The sequence below is a fragment of the Protopterus annectens genome, chromosome 6.part1 (genome assembly GCF_019279795.1).
Source record: "Protopterus annectens isolate FY-2018-M chromosome 6.part1, PAN1.0, whole genome shotgun sequence".
Lineage (NCBI taxonomy): Eukaryota > Metazoa > Chordata > Ceratodontiformes > Protopteridae > Protopterus > Protopterus annectens.
The window spans coordinates 18839387-18860170 of record NC_056738.1 but is presented as its reverse complement, the minus strand read 5'-3'; the positions used below and the strand labels follow the sequence as shown (position 1 = coordinate 18860170).

The 20784-nt window shown below is 39.8% G+C and overlaps 1 protein-coding gene across 1 annotated transcript in view; it reads left to right on the top strand.

Annotated features, from left to right (window-relative positions):
* Positions 1 to 20784, top strand: part of LRRFIP2 (LRR binding FLII interacting protein 2) — a 1911431-nt gene that overhangs the window by 1461412 nt on the left and 429235 nt on the right. The window lies entirely within an intron of this gene.

Genomic DNA, 20784 nt, shown 5'->3' with positions numbered 1-20784 from the left:
ATCCTCTGCATATTGTATGCATGTAGCTTGGGGGATTGCTAGGTGAAGGTCATTGATAAATATAGAAAACAGGAGAGGTCCTAATATGGACCCTTGAGGAACACCAGTGTTAACGGGCAGATGGGTAGATAGAATGTTATGCCAAAGTATAGCCTGTTGTCTGTTATCTAAGTAGGACTGGAACCATTTTATTGCTAGTGCATCTAGTGACAGGGATTTGAGGACATAAGTATCTGGAGATTTACCATATCAAATGCCTTAGACAGAGCTATAAACAGTGCAGAGGAAAGAATATTGAGGTTACGTTTTTTGTTAATACAGACAGTAAAGGAAAGGAGGGCAGTAGTAGTGCTGTGGGAAGGTCTGAAACCATGTTGAGAGTTTGAAAGTAAGTTATTTTGGATTAGGTGGTCTAGCAATTGTCTGTGGATGCATTTTTCCAAGATCTTTGCTAAGGGAGAAAGTAGGGCTATGGGACGGTAATTGGAGAGTTCAGTAGAGTTACCACCCTTGTGAAGGGGGATAATATGGGATACGTTCCAGATTTTAGGGATGTGTCCTTCACTGATGGTTCTATTGATGAGAATGGCAATGGGATGGGTGATGTATTTGGATGCCTTTTGTAAATATTCAGCGTGTAGTTGGTCTGCTGAAGGAGTGCACGGTTTCAGTTTTTGGATAAGGGTAAGAATATATGTTGTTGGGACTGGTTGGAAGAGAAATGGCGGGGATGGGTTAGAGTTGGATATGGTTAAGTTCTGAGTAGATAACTGACTGGCAAAAGTTTGAATGGCCTCAGTGAAAAAGGTATTAAAGGCATTAGCAGTCTGCTTGGGATTCTCCTGGTATGTGCCTTGTGGGTTTGGTGTGATGGATTGACCTGGGTGTAATAATTGATTAATACTTACCCAGAACTTTTGTGGTTTATTATAGTGAGTCTGCTGAAATTGTAGGTAGTAGTTTCTTTTGTCAGATATTATAACTTTTTTAGTTTTATTTCTCAGCTGTCTGTAGTTTTGTTGGTCTACTGGGTTTTTAGTTAAACGAGATTTATTCCAGTATTTATTTCTGAGATGGATTTTTTGCCTGGTTTCTTTTGAAAGCCATGGGGCAGATTTAGTTCTCATTCTAATAGAGCGGGTTGGTGTGTGGTGGTCTAGTATGGCTAGGAAGTTAGAATTAAAGTAATTAACAGCTTCCTCCATTGTGAGGTATTTTAAGGGAGACCAGTTACATGCTCTTAGTTCTCTCTGGAAGAGATTGGGGTTGAAGTTTTTCTTGGTTCTAATTGTCCTAGATATGGTTGGATTAGGTAGATTGGATTTAAGCCTGATGATGTAGGTTAGTGAGTTGTCACTTACATCATCAGGGAGTGTTCCAGCTTCATATGTCTGGGGATGATTATTTATGAGAATCCAATCTAAGGTACTTTCTGTCTTATTAGGCTTGTTTATCCTGGTAGGGGAGGTAATGGTTTGAGAAAAAACAAAAAGGTTAATATGGCTGGTAGGGTGGCTACTGCTACAACACTTCCAATCGATGTTAAAAATCACCTAGGATTAAGGTTTCTTGGCGTAAATTTTGGGATAACCAACAAAGGATATTTTCTATGGTAATGTTATTACCAGGAGGAAGCTAGATACAGATAATATAGATGGATTTGAATGTGTTAAGTTGAAGCTTGGTAATAAGAATTTCAGTGTTGGAGTCTTGAGGTGGTTTATAGTCGTAGGTAGTAATCTGTAACCCAGATTTAAATAGGATAGCTACACCACCACCCTTTTTGGTTGCACGGTCAAGTCGCAAAATATTATAACCGTGTGGGATGACTTTATTGTCTTTAGTTACAGGTTTTAGCCAAGTTTCTGTTAAACAAAGAATGTCAAAGGAGTAGACTTCCAAGAGAGCATGGAGTTGTGCAACTTTGTTATTAATGCTACGTATTTTGAGGTGAGCTAATAAGAGTGAGTTAGGTGGTTTGGTAAGGGAATGGATAGTAAATGGGTTGGAGTTGAGGAGTTGAGTGGTAGTAGCAGTTGTTGGGCCTAAGTATGGGTGAATGTCTCCCATCTTTTAAAGAGAAGAGTAGTGTTTGAAGTCTACGATTTGGGAATTTACTATATAGAGGTAGAGATTTTCTGGGATTGGGAGAGTCATATCTAATGTGGGATATCCTATGGTAATTTGCTAGTAGATAGCTGGGTGTAGATGTTATGTTAACATGGTTAGTGAAAATAGGTAGAGAAGGACAGGTAGATAGCTTACTGAGGTAGAGAAGGTGTGGATATAATGGGTGTTCATAGGAGGTTAGCAGGTAAGCTAAAGTTAGAGGTGGTAGACGTGCAGGTATGAGTAACCTCTGTAAGAGGGCTGGAGTGGGTAGCTTATACATCTGGAAGGGTGAGTTTGTTAGGTCGCTGTTATAGGCTTGGAGGTATACTAGGTGTGGAAAGGAATAGGTGGAGGGTGTGGTGGGAGAGATAGGGAGTGGTAAGTGAAAGGAGGGAATTGGAGTTAAGTGGCCAGTGGTGAAAGGTTTGTGATTGGTGGAAGAGGGAATGGGTGTGTTTAGATGGTATAAGAGTAGGACCCCTGGGGTGGGTGGGATTTGGGGGTAGGGGAGCAGAGTAAGCCCTCAAGGCGAACGGAGTGGGTAGAGACAAGTAAAGGAGAAGCTAGAGAAGTAACATCAGCAGTGCTAGTAACTGAAGGAAAGTTAAGCAAGTCAGGAGTGGGAAAGATCAGAGATAAAACAGAAGTATATGAGAAAAAAACAGGTGGGTGTAGACAGTTGAAGTAAAGGGTAAGTCAGAAACTAAGAGCAGGTCTAGGACTTAAAATATGTAGTGTAATTACAGAAGAAATACAGAGAGATAAGCAGGAGATAAAGGATGGGCTAAGGGTGCCACCTAGTGGGCAGATCTAGTATTGCAGGTAAGTATGTAAGGGAGCTAGCTGGTTTAGAACTAGGGAAGGAGTGATAACTAGTAAAGGGGGTTATTATAAAGTAGAAGAGGTTTGTTGGATATAGGGTAGATAGGAGGGGGTAAAGGCTGCTGGCTGTTCAGGCTCATAGCATACTTTAGAACCTCTGAAGCAATAGTAGATGGTAGTCAGCTTTACAAGCAGGACTTAGACAACCACATACTTCCTTGCTGCCTTGAGAGAGGGTGCAGGGAAAATAAGGCTGTAGATGAGATCGCAGGTATTTTGATAGGGTCCTTTGTCACCAGGTAGGTAGGTTCTTAGAGATTATATCAGGAACAGCGCAATGGGGAGCAGGGTACTTTAGGGAGAAAGAGAGACAAACGTGGAGGAGAGTAAAAGAGTTCACACATAGCAGGTAGTTATGCAAAAAAGCTTTACATGAAGACACAATAAAGTAGCTTATATTCATGCACTTATTTTTGAAAGAAGCTATTGGAATCACTTTTAAGCTAGTAGTACTGTGACATTATAAAGTAGTCTAAACTATCATTTAGAGGAACTCTGAATCAGGTTTACTGAAATTGGGAGCAAGCAAAAACATAAACTTCTAATATCCAAATATAAATTATACCAGCAAAAATAAAAAATAACTGGAAAGCTACCTTAGAGAGAAATTACTATACTATTCTATGCATGGACAGTGAGTTTACAGTGTGGAATACAACACACAAAAAAAGAAAAATAATACTATCACTTACTAGAGATGCTACACCTGGAGGGCTTTCAGCTGCAATTAGAGCAAATATGTCATCCAGGGTTTTTAAAACCTTTGGTGTGTTGTACCTGAGCAATCGCTTGGGGGTGGGGGATGGGAGGGAAACCTTCAATTGGAATTTAAAGTAGCAGGGGGAGAATCCAAGGGACACTGCTAAACCTAGCTAATTGTCAAGGACAGCCAAGGAAATAAGGTAAACATACAGGCACCCTTGTTCAGGGGCTGGAAGGTTTCTCCAAGAAAAGCTGTGTGTATATACACCACAGGTGGAAGTTGTATGCTGCTTACTAGTCTGCAATGGCAGATTTTATTATCTCTTATATTTGTATTCCCCTTTGCTCATTGTTTGTTGCACACAATGTAGCTAAAGATGAAAGCAGCTGGAGACTTTGCACCTCTGTTTGGTGTTTAGTGAAGAACAAGTATTGATGAGGAGGGACTGAAGGCTATGACTATTGAGAGGGGATAAATACCTTCACATATAAATTATCAACAGTGAAGCAGAATGAAAGGGGTGGGGGTGGGCTAAGAAGAAGAAGGTTTGCAGCTATTGCCCCTGGGGTATGCACTCTAGCTGACTGTAACAGATTTTAACAAGGCATAACAGTAGTTAAAAAAGCTGGCACCTACACTACACAAGTGGCAACAACAAGGTTCCTGGAGTTAAACCAGGGGCTGCAGTCTATTTTTCTGGATGATTGTTGGTTAAAGTTTTCTTTGCTTTTAGCTGGAGTGAGAGGATTCCTTGCTCACACAAGTGGGGGGGGGGGGGGCAACGGGATCAGGTCCTCAGTGGCTACTACACAAGCGGCAACAACAAGGTACCTGGAGTTAAACTGGGGCTGCAGTCTATTTTTGGATGATTGCTGGTTAGAGGTTTCTTTGCTTTTAGCTGGAGTGAGAGGATTCGTTGCTCACACAAGTTGGGGGGGGGGACGCAAAGCGATCAGGTCCTCAGTGGCTACTATACAAGCAGCAACAACAAGGTTCCTGGAGTTAAATAGGGGCTGCATTCTATTTTTGGATGATTGCTGGTTAGAGTTTTCTTTGCTTTTAGCTGGAGTGAGAGGATTCCTTGCTCACACAAGTGGGGGGGGGGGACCCAAAGCGATCAGGTCCTCAGTGGCTTAGAGATGCTACACCTGGAGGGCTTTCAGCTGCAATTAGAGCAAATATGGCATCCAGGGTTTTTAAAACCTCTAGCTTGGTGAATCCACTCCAAGGAAATTCTACTGGGTCACCCCTTCATCCTTCCAGAGCCTAAGGCTTTAGTGACCACTGAAGCCTCACAGATGGGGGGGGGTCATTTTCTCGGCAAGCCAACTTGCATACAAGCGTTCTGGAACTAAGATCGGTACTGTTAGTGTTGCAAGCCTTTCAATCTGCTCTTCCTGTGGGAACAGTTGCTATTTAGACAGACAGTATGTCATTGGTGTGGTACATCAACAAATAGGGAGGAACCAAATCTTATCCCCTTTGTCAAGAAGCACTCAGAGTGTGACATTTGGTGATTTCTTTCAACCACTTTCTGATAGCAATGCATATTCTTGGGGAGTTCCAATGTAATAGCAGACAAAGTGAACAGATGTATTCTTCAGCCTCACGAGTGGTCTTCTAATCCAAAAGTGACAGAAAAATATTCCATCAGTGGGGTCAGTCTTGTTGTGACTTGTTCACCTCTTCCCTAAACAAAAAGTGCAGCAACTACTTGGCCCTGATCCCCCCCCAGGGGAAATCACCAAGAGATGCTGTTCTCCACACTTGGCCTTCCGGTCTCCTGTATGCCTTTACCCCGATACCTCTAATCTCAAAATTCTTCTAGGAAGCACTCAGGTTGAAGAGCAAAGTAATCCTCATTGCTCCATTTTGGCCTTGTCAGATGTGGTTTCCCTTTCTTTGGCCTTATCTGATTCAACGACCATGGACTGTGGACCCAGCTCCAGATCTTCTGTCCCATCCAGATGGGCTAGAGCACCTGGCATTCTGAACCTTAAGCTGACAGCATGGTTCCTACAGTTCCACTAGTGGCCAGGCATTTCAGTCTTTCATTCCCAGTACGCCATATTTTCCTAGATTTTCATAAACATTCTACACGGAAATTATTACAATAGTAAATAGAAAAGATTCACTATTTGGGCTTATAAAAGGGTTATTGATCACTTTTCCATTTCTCTTGATAATATTTTAGAATTCTTAGCCTCTCTTTTCAATTCAGGAGTTTCTCCGTCTACCATTAAAATACAGCTAGCAGCAAGTTCAAGTTTCCATGATGGTTTGGAAGAATGTTCATTGGCTTCTCATTGACTCTGTAAGTCATTTCTAAAAGGGGCACTTTTGCTTAAACCTCCTTTCAAAGATTCTACTTCATCCTGGGACCAAAACCTGAAGTTGCAAACTATTGTACATTCTCCCTTCGAGCCTTCTGCATACTGTAATCTGAAATATTTGTCATGGAAATCACCATTTTTGGTAGCAATAACCCCTGCTAGAAGAATAACTGAAATTCAGGCTTTATGTAAATCACCTTACCTGGTCTTTCATAAGGATAGAGTCTCCTTATGAATCTCACCTTCCTACCGAAAGTGGTATCAGAGTCCAATATCAGTCAGACGATTAGTTTGCTGGTATTCTTTCCAAATTTTACAAACCGAGGAAAATGCCCTCTGCATTTGCTAGATGTTCACAGACAATTATGTTTTTACCTTCATAGGACAAAAGACATGAGAAAATCTGACCAACTGTTTGTCTACTTTTCAAGTTCTTGTTCTGGTAAACCAGGTTACAAGGTAAGCAAGGTGACTTTAGCCAGATGGCTCAAGGATTGTATTTCCTTTATCTGTGACAGAACAATATTATCTTACCTAGGCCTGTTAGAGCACATTCTACAAGATCTGTCACTACTTCAGCAGTTTTTCAATCTAGGGCTTCAGTGGATGTGTGTGCAGCAGTTGGGGTCCTCCCCATACCTTTATTACTCATTACAAGTTGGATTTGGTCTCTAGGGGGGAGCATCCTTTGGTTCAGTTGTGCTCAGAAATATCCTTTGGTGAGTCTGCCCAAGGTCTAAGGTAGCTGGTGACTCTGTCCCATATGTCAGGGATAAAATGAAAATTGACAACATCAGATAAAGAAGTTATGTACTTACCATAACTTTCCATCTGTGTTGTCCATTGTCATTTATCCTTGACCCCCTCCCTTGAACCTCCATCCTTTGAAGACTTTTTGGTGGAACAGATAATGTACTTAGGTCTTATGGTAATCTTTAAGGCATAGCAGATATGGCTTCCATTGAGGCCTTTTTATCTGTCACTCTATTTTCAATCTGCAAACTTGATCTGAGGTATTTGGGAAAGAGGGGAGTATGGTTAGAGCATTTGGTCAGCGTGAGCTGTAACAATGGCTGAGTCTGTTCAAATAATGGAATCAAACCCATACGTCAAGGATAAATGAAGAAAGACAACACAGATGGAACATTATGGTAATTACATAACTTCTTTTTCTATCTAGTCTAGCCGGGTTATTGTACTTGGGGCAGTAATATGTAAAGTTTATCCAAGTCCCTACTACTGAATTCATGTCTTCCATACTAAACATTTTCATAAATGTCTTTTGAAATCGACCTTATTTTGTTTTATTTTCCCTTCTAAGACCCCACTTAATACATCCTTGGTATTGCAAATCGAGTTCCAGTCCAACTTATAAAGAATATTCCCCACTAAAAGCTCAATATTTCTCCCAAAATTTTCTTAAGCTCCAAAATAGTAGTTTTGCTGGAATGTAAATACATGCTAGTGCACTCAGACAGCTTGCCAATAGTCCCTTACTAATACAAGTCTACGCCTAATGTCTTTTTTTCCCTTGACCATCACTGTTGGAGCTCCTTTAGTTATTACTGTTACTTCTGTTTTCCTTTGTCTGTTGTATTCTGCTGAATATCCATTGTTTCTTTGTAAAATGCACATGCTTATTTCTTTCCAAATGTGTATCATCCAGTGTTGCTATTTGCACTCACATCATTAGCCTTTCCTTTTTTTTGTCTCTACCTGTAAGGCCATTTACATTCCTGGATGCTACGGATACAGTAGCCATTATGCTAAAAAGCTGTTGTTCCCAGTTGTTATAAATGAACATGTGTTTCCAACTTCTGTCTTACATGCACACGCTGTTTGGCAGGCTGATCTTTAGTATAGCTGTTTCATCTCTATTTGAATCTGTGTAACATTTGTAAGGCTTTTTGTTTTAATGAAAGTGCTCAAACAAAAAAAAGTAAATACATTTTCAAAACACCCCTGTCCCCTATTAACATAGAGCAAATCCACAGAACTGTACATTTTCAATAAATGAAGTTTAACCCTCCAGGTAGGAACTGTTGTCCCAAAGTGTTGTCTGAACCCACAGGCATGTGACAGCCTGTGTTTTCTCTCAAACTTATTGCTGTCTGTTATTTTCTTATCTCTTTTTCCCTTCCCAGATGTGAAATCAGTTTGTATGCTTTCAAAAACATTAACTTTTAGCTCTAAGAAAAAAAGTATATTGGTATATTTAAATAAAATTAAATTATGTAGTATTCTATTAAATGCATAAATTAAGATTGCTGGTAGGGTACCGTCTCTTATTCACTTCCCATAATTTCAAACTTTATTTTCCACTGAACTGCTTGTCATTCTACCTTCATAAATTTTAAATTTTCTTCAGCAAAGTATGTTCAGAACTTGCAAGATGAATTGCTTGCACTTGCAGGCAGTTTTTCTCCATATCAAAGTAGGCAGCAATGAGAAACAAACACAGCTTACATCTTGCAGATTCATGAAGGAATCTTTGTAAATTACACTCAGTGCAAACTATAGAATTCCCCTGGTTTAACTGCTTTCTGCTGCAGACTTTTTCGTCTCTCACAACATTTGCTAATGCAAAAAACAAATGAAAAAAAATCTGATAATGTTGCATTTCCCAGATGTTTAGCATTTTTCATGACTTTCATTATTTTGTCTTCTTTTTCAGAAGTTTTTGCTTACAAAAACTTGTTTATAGTTTAAGCCAGTGACCTTAATCTAGATGTCCAACCTTGATATAGAATATAACCTGTACACTTTTACACCACCCCCACCCTGAAGCCCAGGATCCCGACATCATATTAACTCAAAACTTGCTTTTTCAGCCCTTCTCTTGTTGTACTGAAAAACCTATATTTCTCACCACTGAGAGGTACTTGTTCACTTCAATATCTTTAACACATGCACCAAAGACTCCCATAACATTTAAAATACCAATGACTGCCACACTATACAAAACTTTTTACTACGTTACCTAGTTAATTCTTTTTTTTGCCTTTAGTGTCATTTTAAACTTTGAAGACCTATAATGTGGGGCATTTACTTTCCAGTTCACCCTCACATTTGATGAAGTCAACAAAAGTCCAATTTTTCTTGGCCACTTTTATTTGCAAATCCATATTTCATAAATGTGATTGATGCATTTTAACTTCACTTTTCTTCACTAATTTCAGTGCTGTGGGTCTTCCTCCTGATAATCTCTGTCTCCCAACATTAGACTCTGGTCAATTGCTGTGTTTTTTTTCTGCCTCAAGCATTTTACTTCGGAACACTGGAAAATGTTTCACTGGAAAAATCTCTCTCTATGAGGTTTATTGTCAGACGAATGAGAAGCAGAGTCCCCTTTTGCTTGCTGGCTGGCTCACATTTTGTTGGCTAAACTTTATTTCATCCTTAGCCTGTTCTGCATAGAAAAATGTCTTTAATCCTCTAGGGAAAATACTCTGCAGACAGCTGGATACAGCAATTTGAATCTAACAACTGCCTCTCAACATTCCCCAATTTCTGGGTTAAATTTTCTTCTCTTCTTCCTGGTGTAGAGTGAATAATCATTTTCCACAAATACTCTGCTGCTTCAATTTTTAATACTTTTCCGTTCATGTACAGATTTGTCTCTTATCAACTCTTTGTGCTGGTATGTTTACATCTTTACTTCTGTAAGTCTTGGCTGTTTTCTCATAGCCAGGTTTGGAGTGTGGACTTGATGAACCCTTTCAATTAACAAATCTTGCTGTGGAACACCAGTCCATTTGCTTATTTGTACTTTAATAAAATAAATATGGTCTGTTCCTTCCAATTTTCCTGTTACAGCAAAAAATCTCGGGTTTTCTGTGTGTACCTTGTTTTCTTCCTTTACTATATTTTGAAACCACTTGTCTTGAGAAGCCTTATAATCAGTCAGCCTTTTCTTCATTTCAGCCACTGATTTTTGCAGTTTTATCAGTTCATCTAAATAGCTATTTAAAGCTACTTTTATTTTTCCATCCTTTTCTTATTTTAATTGATATGTACCTTCAGTGTTTCATTTATTTTAATCACTCAGTACATTTTTATTTTTGCATTTTCCTCCCACCCTTCCATCTTTTTTACCGGCATGGCCTTTGTGCCCCTGTAGACATTGGTTCTACCAGTCACTCCCTGCCCCCCAGACTTATTTTAGTAACTGTTGGGGCTAGTCACTGAACAAAGGTAATGGGGCTCAGCACATCTGAGCTTTCATCCAGGGAGGGTTTTAATTTGGTCTACCCTTGTTTCTCCCCCTCTCCTTTGTGGCACTGTGGTATGGTCCCTGGGTGGATATGCAGTGTAGACTTGCAGTCTATCATTCAGCCTCAGTAGCAGCTCTGCCAGCCTCACTGCTACCTGCTGACCATGCCTTTTCTGGAGACGTCCCTTGCCTCCACCAGGAGCAGTCAAGAGCAGCCCACATACCATCCTCCTCCCATACCTCCCTGCTGCTGTATCAGTCACCTGAGATGCTAATTGAACTCTGATCACCTGGGTTGTGGTCAGGGCTGTATCTCTCTTTGCCACCATAGTGACCACCTCTAACTACATTTGATTTATGTTTTCCTCTAAATTGCTTAAAGCCATCTCTTGAACCAAAGCTGAAGCTTGAACTGCTTTTTGCTGAACAGCTGCATAGTCCTTCCCAACCTGAGTTTTCTCATCTTTTCTGGTTGAGTCCCCCCCCCCCCAAGTTCTCAAAAATTCTTCTTTGCTGGCATCCTGAGCGCTGACTAGCAAGTAACTGAATTTTACCCAAGTAACATTTTGAATACCCCTCCCCCATTAAGAAGCACATTACCAGGGGAGGCACTTGGGTTGGATTGTGTGGCTAGGAATATATAAAGGCCCTGTGGTCATTAGCGTAGTATATACCTATGAACCTTTGAGTGACAGTTTGAGTTTTCCCACTAGGAGAGCTGTAATTAAGCTGTTGATCAGTGTGCAGCCACCTTGGAAGGCCTGTGAAAAAACATAGTATTTTTCCTGATCTTGATGAATTGGATAAAGTACTCCTCTGTCTCTAGCCTACTATTTATAGGTGGTATTATCAAGAACGTTGTTTGTACATAGCTTGAATCAGTTCTCCAGGAATACCTTGTTCATGATAATTTCCAATCCAGTTTCCACACAAGACATTTTACTGAAACTAGTTTGAATAACCTCTTTACGTTGAGGGATTAGTGATATTCTGTCCTGGTTCTCACTGATCTCACTTTTGTATTTATTTGTGTAACACTTTCATCTGGGTCACAGTTTGATTTCTGTCCTTCTGCAGCATTTTGTTAGACAGAAGAGAAAGAAATCTTGGTGTAATTTTCGGTGACAGATTGGAACATTGGGACCAGTTGTCTAATATAATGAAGATGCCCTGCTTCCATCTTAGAATTCTCTCTCCCATCAAATATCTCATTCTTGGAAATGACCTCTCAGTGGTGGTTCAGGATCTTTTCCCTTCTTGGCTTGATTATGACAAGTCTTCTATATGGGGCTCATAGATGATGAGCTTTATTGCTTGCAGCTGGTTCAAAATTTCAGAGTACGACAACTAAGGGTTGCATTTCATTGCCATCAAATTGCCGAAACTCCACTGTTTGTATGTTGTTAGTGTTAAAGTCTTTCTTCTGATTTACTTAGCCCTAGATGATGAAGGTCCCCCTTATCTTAAGGAATTAGCCCCCTTCACTTCTTCACTGTGGGACTTTTGAGGTTCCTAGGGTTGCCTGGAGACCCTTGGAATCTGACATTTTAACCATCATGCTCACTGTTTTTGAAACTTTCTGCAGTGGTTATATGAGGCAAACTTTCAGGTTTTTAAAAGTTCCCTTAAAATGCTTTTTTTTAAGTTAGCATATGATTGTTAATTACATTATCTGTTTTCCTTTCATTTAGAACTGTTGTTGTTCTGGTCAGTTTATCTTTTGGTACTTTAAGTAGTTATGTTTACCTTTTTAGCTTTTGACAAGTCATGTCATTTATTACATACTGTGATGTATGTTATTCTGTTGATGCTTCTTTTTGGATTTGTTCTTTATTTTATTCTGACTGTTATTGTCATTGGTAGACACACATAAAAGAGCTTGAATCTGAGATTGAACAGTTTGCAGTAGAAAAGTGGAAGTAATGGACATTCATGAAGAGAGGAGGGAGGAACCTACAACACACATAGGAATTCAAACTGCTTGGTATAGTACTACATCCTGTAGCATTGGCTTGTAATTAACATGATGTCGTAAGTGGCACTATAAACATTAGGGAAGAAGTAACCCAGTTAGACCTTTTGTGGTTTAATTACACGTTTTGTGAACATTGGGTGGGGGACAGCAGAAGACTGATGTGCTGTAAAGAAAATATAGTTGCGTTAACGCCTACTTAACGTGTCAGTAAATTTTCATAGAACACACTGTTTTACTGGCAGATGGGTAGTAGTGTCCTGCTGCCCTATCTCTGGCAAAAAGTGCAGACTTCCTTACCCCTTGCCTTTCTGTATGTGTGATGGACCAGTCACTTGAGAGAACAGGAGCCACCTTTTAGACCCACAAATGGATGCTTTCAGTTTTGTAGGGTTCAGAAGGAAGAGAAAATGAAAACACAAGGTTGCAAACAAGTATACACACACTCACACACACACACACACACACACACACACACACACACACACACACACACCAAAAAAGGCCACTGAGCATAACCTAGCAGTAACTCCAATCCCAAACTATATAATCCAAAAATAGGGATGGTGGTGGGTACTGCCAGTAAGACAGTGTGTTCTATGAACATCTACTGTTAACAAGTAAATAAGACCTAAGTAACTATACTATGTTTAACAAACTCACTGCCTTACTGGCATACTTGTAGACTCCCAAAGCTTATCCACCTGGGAGGAGGAAGAGTCACAGTCCAGGAACTCCTGGAGAATGGCCATGTCGTGGTCTAGTTTGGATTTAGAAAAGGCATCCAGTTTGTAGTGCTTCATAAAGGGGTCTATGTCAGAATATCGAGTTTTCAGAAACTCTGAATTCATATGGTCAAGACCATATGATTGAGTTTCAGAAAACTCAAACATCCAAAAAAAAAATCTGCCATTTTTACGGTTTTGCATGGGTGTAAGCCCCCCTGCAACCCCCATGTGGGGAGTGCACCCCTTATCCCCCCTTGCAAATTATAAATGCGAACTCCAAGATTATACTACGGTGGGGAAAAGGGTAAATTTCTCGATCCTCACCGTATCGTGATCTCCATTCAAAAGCTTCAGGTTTTCAAAAACTCTGTCATATCATCCTGACCATGTGAATTTTGAGTTTTTGAGAACTCTATCATCTGATAGTGACAGTCATAAAGGTATGAAGAGAGGACCAAGTTGCTGCATCTAGAATACTTCTCAAGTCCACTCTTATCCAGTAAGCCAGTGAAGAGGAAAAGACCCTGGTGGAATGCATCTTTACCATGCCTGGAATCACCTTTTTATGGTGTGTGTAACAAAAAGCAGTACAGTAGAGAGTCAATTATCCAAAAAGCCAACTATCAGAAATCATAAAGTCTGAAAATGTAAACATTATACATATTTGCTTGAGCAAGTTGTTTGAGCTTGTAGCCGCTTCATGTATGAAAACTATTCTTTATTGTCTACTGGAATCACTGAATGGTTGAAAAGTGTATTCCTGCATGCAGAAAAAAAAATGATTTTAGAAGTGTTTTATTTGGTTCAATTACATGTTTGATTATCCGGACAGTTTGATTATCCAAACTACCCTATGTCCCTACTAGTTCGGATAATCCATTCTCTACTGTACCAGAGACAATGTATAATGGTTTGTTTAAAAATAGGTTGAGCCTTCTTTGCTACTGAGTAGGAAATAAAAAGCCTTTCAGCCTTTCTAAAGGGTTTACTTCTATCAGTGTAGTACCTCAGCTGCTTTTGCAGATCCACGATATTAAATTATTCTCTCTCTGCATTATGAGCAAATCCAAAGTGTGAGGAAGTCTGTGGTAATTATCCTTGGCTAACACCATTAGAAGGGAGGACCAAGGTTGTCTGGGCCAGTGGGGGGGGGGGTCACCACAATTATATCTCTATTTCTTTCTGAACTATCAGAACTACCTTGTGAATCAGTGGAAAGAGTGGAAATGGGTAACCATTTGAAATGTCGTGACCTTGTTAGAGTGAGTCCCAAAATACAGAGACTGAATGGCCGAAGGACAGACCTACAAATGCAAAGTCCAAAATGTCATTTTTTGGAATATTCCCTTTTTTCCAAGGTGTGGTGATCTCGAAGTTGGTATATAAAAGTTAGGGGGGGGGGGCACATAGGGGACTTAACCCCCCCCATGCAAAAAGAAGTTTAATGGAGAAGAATGATTTTTGGGATTCACTTTTCCCCTTGGTTTTCAGACTTTTTTTTTGGCTTGTCAGTGCTCAGGATTTCAGGTGCCAACATTTCAGTAGGGAGCCATGGAAACGCATACAGGAACATTCCCATCCAAGGGAACGAGAATGTGTCTGTCCTCCAAACATGGCTGCAAGGATGCCCGGAACAGAATTTCTCCATTTGTCTGTTTTTAAAGGAGATGAACAGATGTATTTGAGGCATTCCCCGCATCTGGACTAGATCCTGGATCATCGCTTCCTTGAGCTGCCACTTGTGAAGGTCTGTCTAAGATCTGCTTAATCTGTCTGCCATGACATTTTGCTCTGATGGGCTGTACGATACCTCAAGAATTTGAGAATGCTATAAAGCTGGTAGGTATGACCATGTACCCCATTTGTTGAGGTACCACATTACTATAGTTGTCCGTAACCACCAGAAGAGGATCTGGAGTTCATGGGTGGTGAAGGACTTCTGAGGCATGGATCACTGGCAGGATTTCCTTAATATTGACGTGTTTATGTGTGTCTTTGAGCCCCCAAGTGGCTTGCATTTCCATTGACACAGCTCCCCAAGCAAAGTCAGACTAATCTGTCTGGACAGATTGAACTGGAACAGGAGACTGATGCTGTCCACCACTGTATCTCATGTCTAATGAATAGCAGCACTGATAATGGAGATTACAGGGAATGTAGGTGTTGAGTCCAACAATTCCGGCCATACTATTGAATTTTCATCACGTTAAGTAGGGCCAGTCTTATGAGAAATATGGACACCATAAGTGCAAGAAGTTTTATGAATTCTTTTGCCGAAGCAAAAGTTCCTCCTGGAGAAGTCCTGAAACAACATCTAGTAAGATAAGACTTTGTTTTTGGGAAGAGAGGCCATTCTTTTGTCAGAGTTGAATAGTAACCCATGAATACAGGTCTTTGCAAGGTTATCCAGCATGACTTCTGAAGATTGAGCTAGAACTCTAGGTGGAAGAGTATGGTCAGGATCTTCTCTAGCAATTAAAAACAACTGGATACAGACACTGCACAGATCAGCAAGTTATCCATGTAAGGAAAGATGAGAATGCCAAGAGTCTAGGAGTGAGTCACTGCCAGAACAAGATATTTGTTAAACATTCAAGGCACAGTGGATAGCCCAAAGAGCACTGCAGAGAACTGATGTAAGGAAAGATGTGAATGCCAAGAGTCTAGCAGTGAACCACTACTGCAACTGGGTATGTAGTAAACACTCGAGGCACAGTGTATAGCCAAAGGCAATGCAGAGAACTGATAAGTGCGAACTAGACGCAACAAATCTCAAATGTCTCCTGATGAGGATGGGGATATGGTGATATGCATCTTTCAAGTCCAGAGTTACTATGAAGCAACAGTCCAGCAAAGGAGGAAGAATTGTCTGCATGGTGAGCATCTTGAACTTGGGACCTTGATAAAAGTATTCAGAAAAGATAGGCTCAACACCGATTTCCACAACAGCTCTTTTTTGAGAAGCAGAAAAATTCTGGAGTAAAAATCTTTCACTATTTCTGAAGGATTTAATTTTTATGACCCCCTGAGTCCAGCATTTGCTGGAGTTTAGGAGGGAATAACAAGGTCTCGTCCAGTGGGTTAGGGGGCACCCACTTGAACTGAGGTGGATACTCCTCTACTGCCACCTGTAACCTTTGTCAACAATGTTGAGAACCCATTTGTTGGCAACTACTGATTGACAGGCCATCTTGATGAGAGCTGCTTTTTGAGACTGGGCATGTAGAGGGGGATTTGGGAACAACAGATGCCATGTCCTGGCATAGTCATTGCAAGGAAATGATCCTTTTTGAGAAAGAAAAGTTCTCTTGTTAGGGTTACAGAGTTCTTGTCCTGCTATTTCCTTTTCATGCTTTTGTGTTTGTGTGGCTGGAATATTTGTTAATTGGGCCACTAAAAATTTTCCTGCTTAACAATGGGAAACTTGGGAATATGGAACATGGAACATTTTAGACGCCCCTTAAATCACTTTACCTTTGTCATCCCAGTATTTAAGGATCTGACTAGCTGCTGTACCATACACGCAATCAGAATAAAGTGAAGCATTCACAATATCTCTTTTTAAATCATAAATATTTTGACTGCACAAACAGACTTGCATCCTTATCACCACAGATGTCGCTGCATTTCTATGAACAGTATTAGCCACTTTCAAGGCATTCTTTATAGCATGTTTAGACACTTGAGATACACTAGACACAATATCTTTGACATAGACTTTTTGCTCAGCAGATAATGCAGGAATTTGTCTAAACTACTCATACACCTCAAGACAAACTTCCACATAAACACCTGTAGTTAAATACCTTAAAGGCTACTGTGCTGGACTGCACCAGGCCTTCTTTCACTACTGAGATTCTAGTCTAGCTTATCTGAAGGGAACAGAGTTTGAAGAAGACAGTCTTTTTGTTGGAAGATGTCATTGGGGTTTCAGCAGGATCCACAGACAAAGGGGACTTGGAGACCAGGTGTGGTTGAGTACACCCGACTCATTCAATGGAGGATAATTGTAAGCTTTCTTAAAAACATCCTCCAATGCTGGGATTAATGGAAGGAAGATTGCCATATCTGGGTTCTCATCTTGCAAATGATCATTAACCCTGCTGACCTTTGGAGCAGCTGAAGATTGCTCCTGATTGAATACATTGCTAAATCTAGGCAGTATTTGGGAAAAAAGAAAACATCTGTTGGTTTTCTATACATGCTCATCCTAAGAGAAAGCTGGCTGAGCAGTCTCAGACACTTAAGAAACGTCAGATTCCAAATCCCTTTCAAAACTGGGATCCCTGGTTGAAGGGAGATATGAGCACTGGTGTTACTGCGTTTGCACCCCATATTCAGCTGCCTAAAAAGTGGATCTAGCCATAGCCACCACCTTAGGTGGAAACCCAGTCAGCGACTCTTGCCTTGCAGTGGGGTGGGTCTTCTGTCTTTCTTTTTGCATGCATCACATGAGATGGATAATCCCTGGGTGGAGTTTCATCAACACTGGCAACAGATTCTGCACCTTTGCACCTAAGAGCCAGGCACTGGTATAGCTCCTGAGGACATGGCTGACCCTTGTCATCCACAGTTGTGGTACCAGCACCACACCGAGGGACCTAGAAACAAAAGAAGGCAAGTGGTCCAGTAGCCTGCTTAAGGCTACTGTGGAGTCACAAGCCACAGATTGAGTCATACTTCATAATCTGTTTTTTATGTTTTTTAGGTGTGCAAGGTAGTAAATGGTGGAGGATAAGGGCACTATATCTGAAAAGTCAAGGGACAGGAAACTATCCATCTCAATACCCAAATACTGGCTGCAGGGTCAGCCCAGTTATGGAAAAGTCAAACCCAGTACTCTCCCTCTAAATAGCTATCTGAAGACTATTCTGTAGGTATACTATTCTCAACACCACAATGAGAAAATTACAACATTTTCAGTAACACAGTTCAAAGCACAAAAAAGTCACAAAATTTCCTCAATTTTAAGAAATGAAGGCCAGTTTCAGCACCCGATGATTTAAAACTGCCTTTGACAAGGAGTACATTATAAATGTAAGAAAAATTCACATCAACATTGTTTAATAAACAAAATGATGTCAAAATCATGATTTAAATGAAAAGTTTAATATGTTGTAAACCTACACTATAAGCTGAAATATTCATAAGCTCCCTTCCCAAAAAAAAAAAAAAAATACAAAAACAGCAAGTTTTCTTGTCAAAACATTTAAATGAAGCCTTCAATCAGTGGAAATAACAACAAATAACTTGCAGCTCTGGAAGCACATAGCAGTGAGAGGAACTGCACTAAAATGACCTTAGTACAGAAACTAAGTTAAGCATTAACAACTGGCCATAAAATACAATACAATGGTTCAAACCCCAAAGAAACCAAAAATTAGCTTAAACTAAACAGTATAAAATTTATACTGCAGGCAGTGGCAGCTGGTGACTTCAAATCAAAGGGGGGCTACAGGAGACAGATGAATGGGTGTGGCCAATGGGAAGGGATGTGGCCTACTAGAAAGGGGTGGAGCTATGCTAAAAAATCACTAAAACTGGGACTTTAATTAAATACGCTGCCCTGGGTGCCACTGCCAAACTGTCATTATGAGAGTCCAATCAAAACAAAATGAATTGTAGAAGAAAAAAATATTTCAATGCATTGGCTATGTGACAGCTTACTTAATATCTAGATGGAAACAAAAAGGTTGCGAGGCATGAACAAATAAATTGCTTTTTAAATGCATTACTCTAACGCCAGTCAAAATCAAGTATAAAAAAAACAAGCAGCACTTAACTCAAACCACTTCTCCTTGCACTGCAATTTTAATTATAATTTATATTCAACTATATAAATGTACCAAGTAACATGCTGAAAGTAGCAATCTCTGTTATACCCCCACTTGTAAAAATGTTTCTTATCCAAAAATGACCTGCTGCCTGATAACTATCTACTTGTTTCATGGGGGAAATATGATCAAAGTAAAAAATGAACAGCAAACAAGAAACAAACTAAAGATAAATTGCTTAAAGGATTACTGCACAGGATATGGACCGCACATGATAGATTGGCATTCTGTTTAACTTACGGGTAAAGCCTGCAAAGATGACTGCAAGTCTCCAACAAATGTAATGAGCTTCTGAAAATACTGTAATCCTGTCCTTTATTACAGATACTGCCATATGCATTTCAATACCTAAGGCTTATATACTGTCTAGGTATGTAAATATTCTCTGCATGGCAACAGCAAAAAGACTTTCAATGTTGGTAATTCTTTAACAGTATGCTTATTAAAGCTTACTTATATCTTAGTCTCAGACAAGCTTACCTGATGGTCATTAAAGCAACAAAGCAACATACACTACAACGACATGCATTTTCTGAATAAGAAGAAGCATAAATCAACAGCATAAAAATATGACCAAAAACCAGAACATTCTGCAAAATCAAGGACAGGTGAAAAGCCACTGTAGTACTTGTGTCTACCTTGGATGGGGGGAGATACTCTGCACACTTAAACTGCATAACTCCTCTTTGCCTTGCTTGGACACATCCAGAGTCACTACATGAGGGAGTGGGGTGCAACAAGTATGTCACAATTTGAAATGCCTCTGATTGACAGTGATGGCCCTGACACATCTGTCATACCTCTCAGCCTCAGAGCAAGAAATCTGGACAAAGCCATAAACAGAAGTGGGATAAAGGCCCAAAAATAGAGACAAATTTTAAATATTGCTCTTATAAACTTAGAAAGATAATAGAATAGAAGGTATTGCATTAGTATGAATTTTCTGAAGAGTATGAAATCTGAAACTCAAATGTCTGTCATTATTTTCTAACTTCAGTCTTTAATGATTTGCCACTAATTTGCCAGAAAAACACAATTTTATGAAAAAATGACCAAAAATGTGATGCAAAAATATAAAATAGCCATACAATACAGCTGGGAACCTGTCAATGAAGGAGCACTTTTTTTTATATTAGTACTGTTAACTTGAGCAGCTGACAAAATAAGAGAATCTACACGCATTTCTGAAATTAAAAGTAATTTAGAACTCTGATCATTACAATTATTTATTAATTGTAAACCCTCCATGTTTTCTTCCGAATTTGCCATTTTGTGGCGGGATTATTAGGGGGAGAGCAACATTTTGAGCCAAAATCGGGGACAGATGAGAGGTTTGGATATACCTAATTCTTTAAAGTGATTTATTTGTGTGTACCTCTCTTCCTGTTTTTGCAGGAAATCTGGACAAGGCCAAATATATTGGGGGAACATACAAATGGTACTAAAAATTGCTCTTGTATAAACTTTGACAGTTGACAGAACAACAGGTCTTGCTTTAGCATGCATTTTTCTGAAGAGTATGAAGTCTAAACTCAATGTATGTCATTATTTAGTGACTTCATTCATAAATGATTTGCCAGAAAACCACAAATTTTATGACGAACAAACCAAAAATACAAAGCAAAAATCTATTAATTCTGAAAAAATCTGGACAATTAAGAGGTATACAGCTGGGGCTGTCTGAGTTTTCTGCCCTTCCCCCCTCACAAAATCATGGTCGAATGGGGCCTCCTCCCTGCATCTATTCCAATGTCCCATTACTTGGCTATTTTGTCCTATTTACCATAAACACTGTAATGTACATTCAGCTTTACTTCTATGATGATTTGGATTTTATTTAAAAGTTTTATTTACATTTTACAGCAGAAACAGTGCTGTGGTAGCATTGTCGCCTCACAGTAAGACGCTGTCTGGTTCGATTCTCAGCTAGAGCGTCTTCTGCATGGAGACATGCGTGAATGGGTGTACCTTCGTTGAAGGTTGTGCGTCAGGGCTGGCAACTCTGCA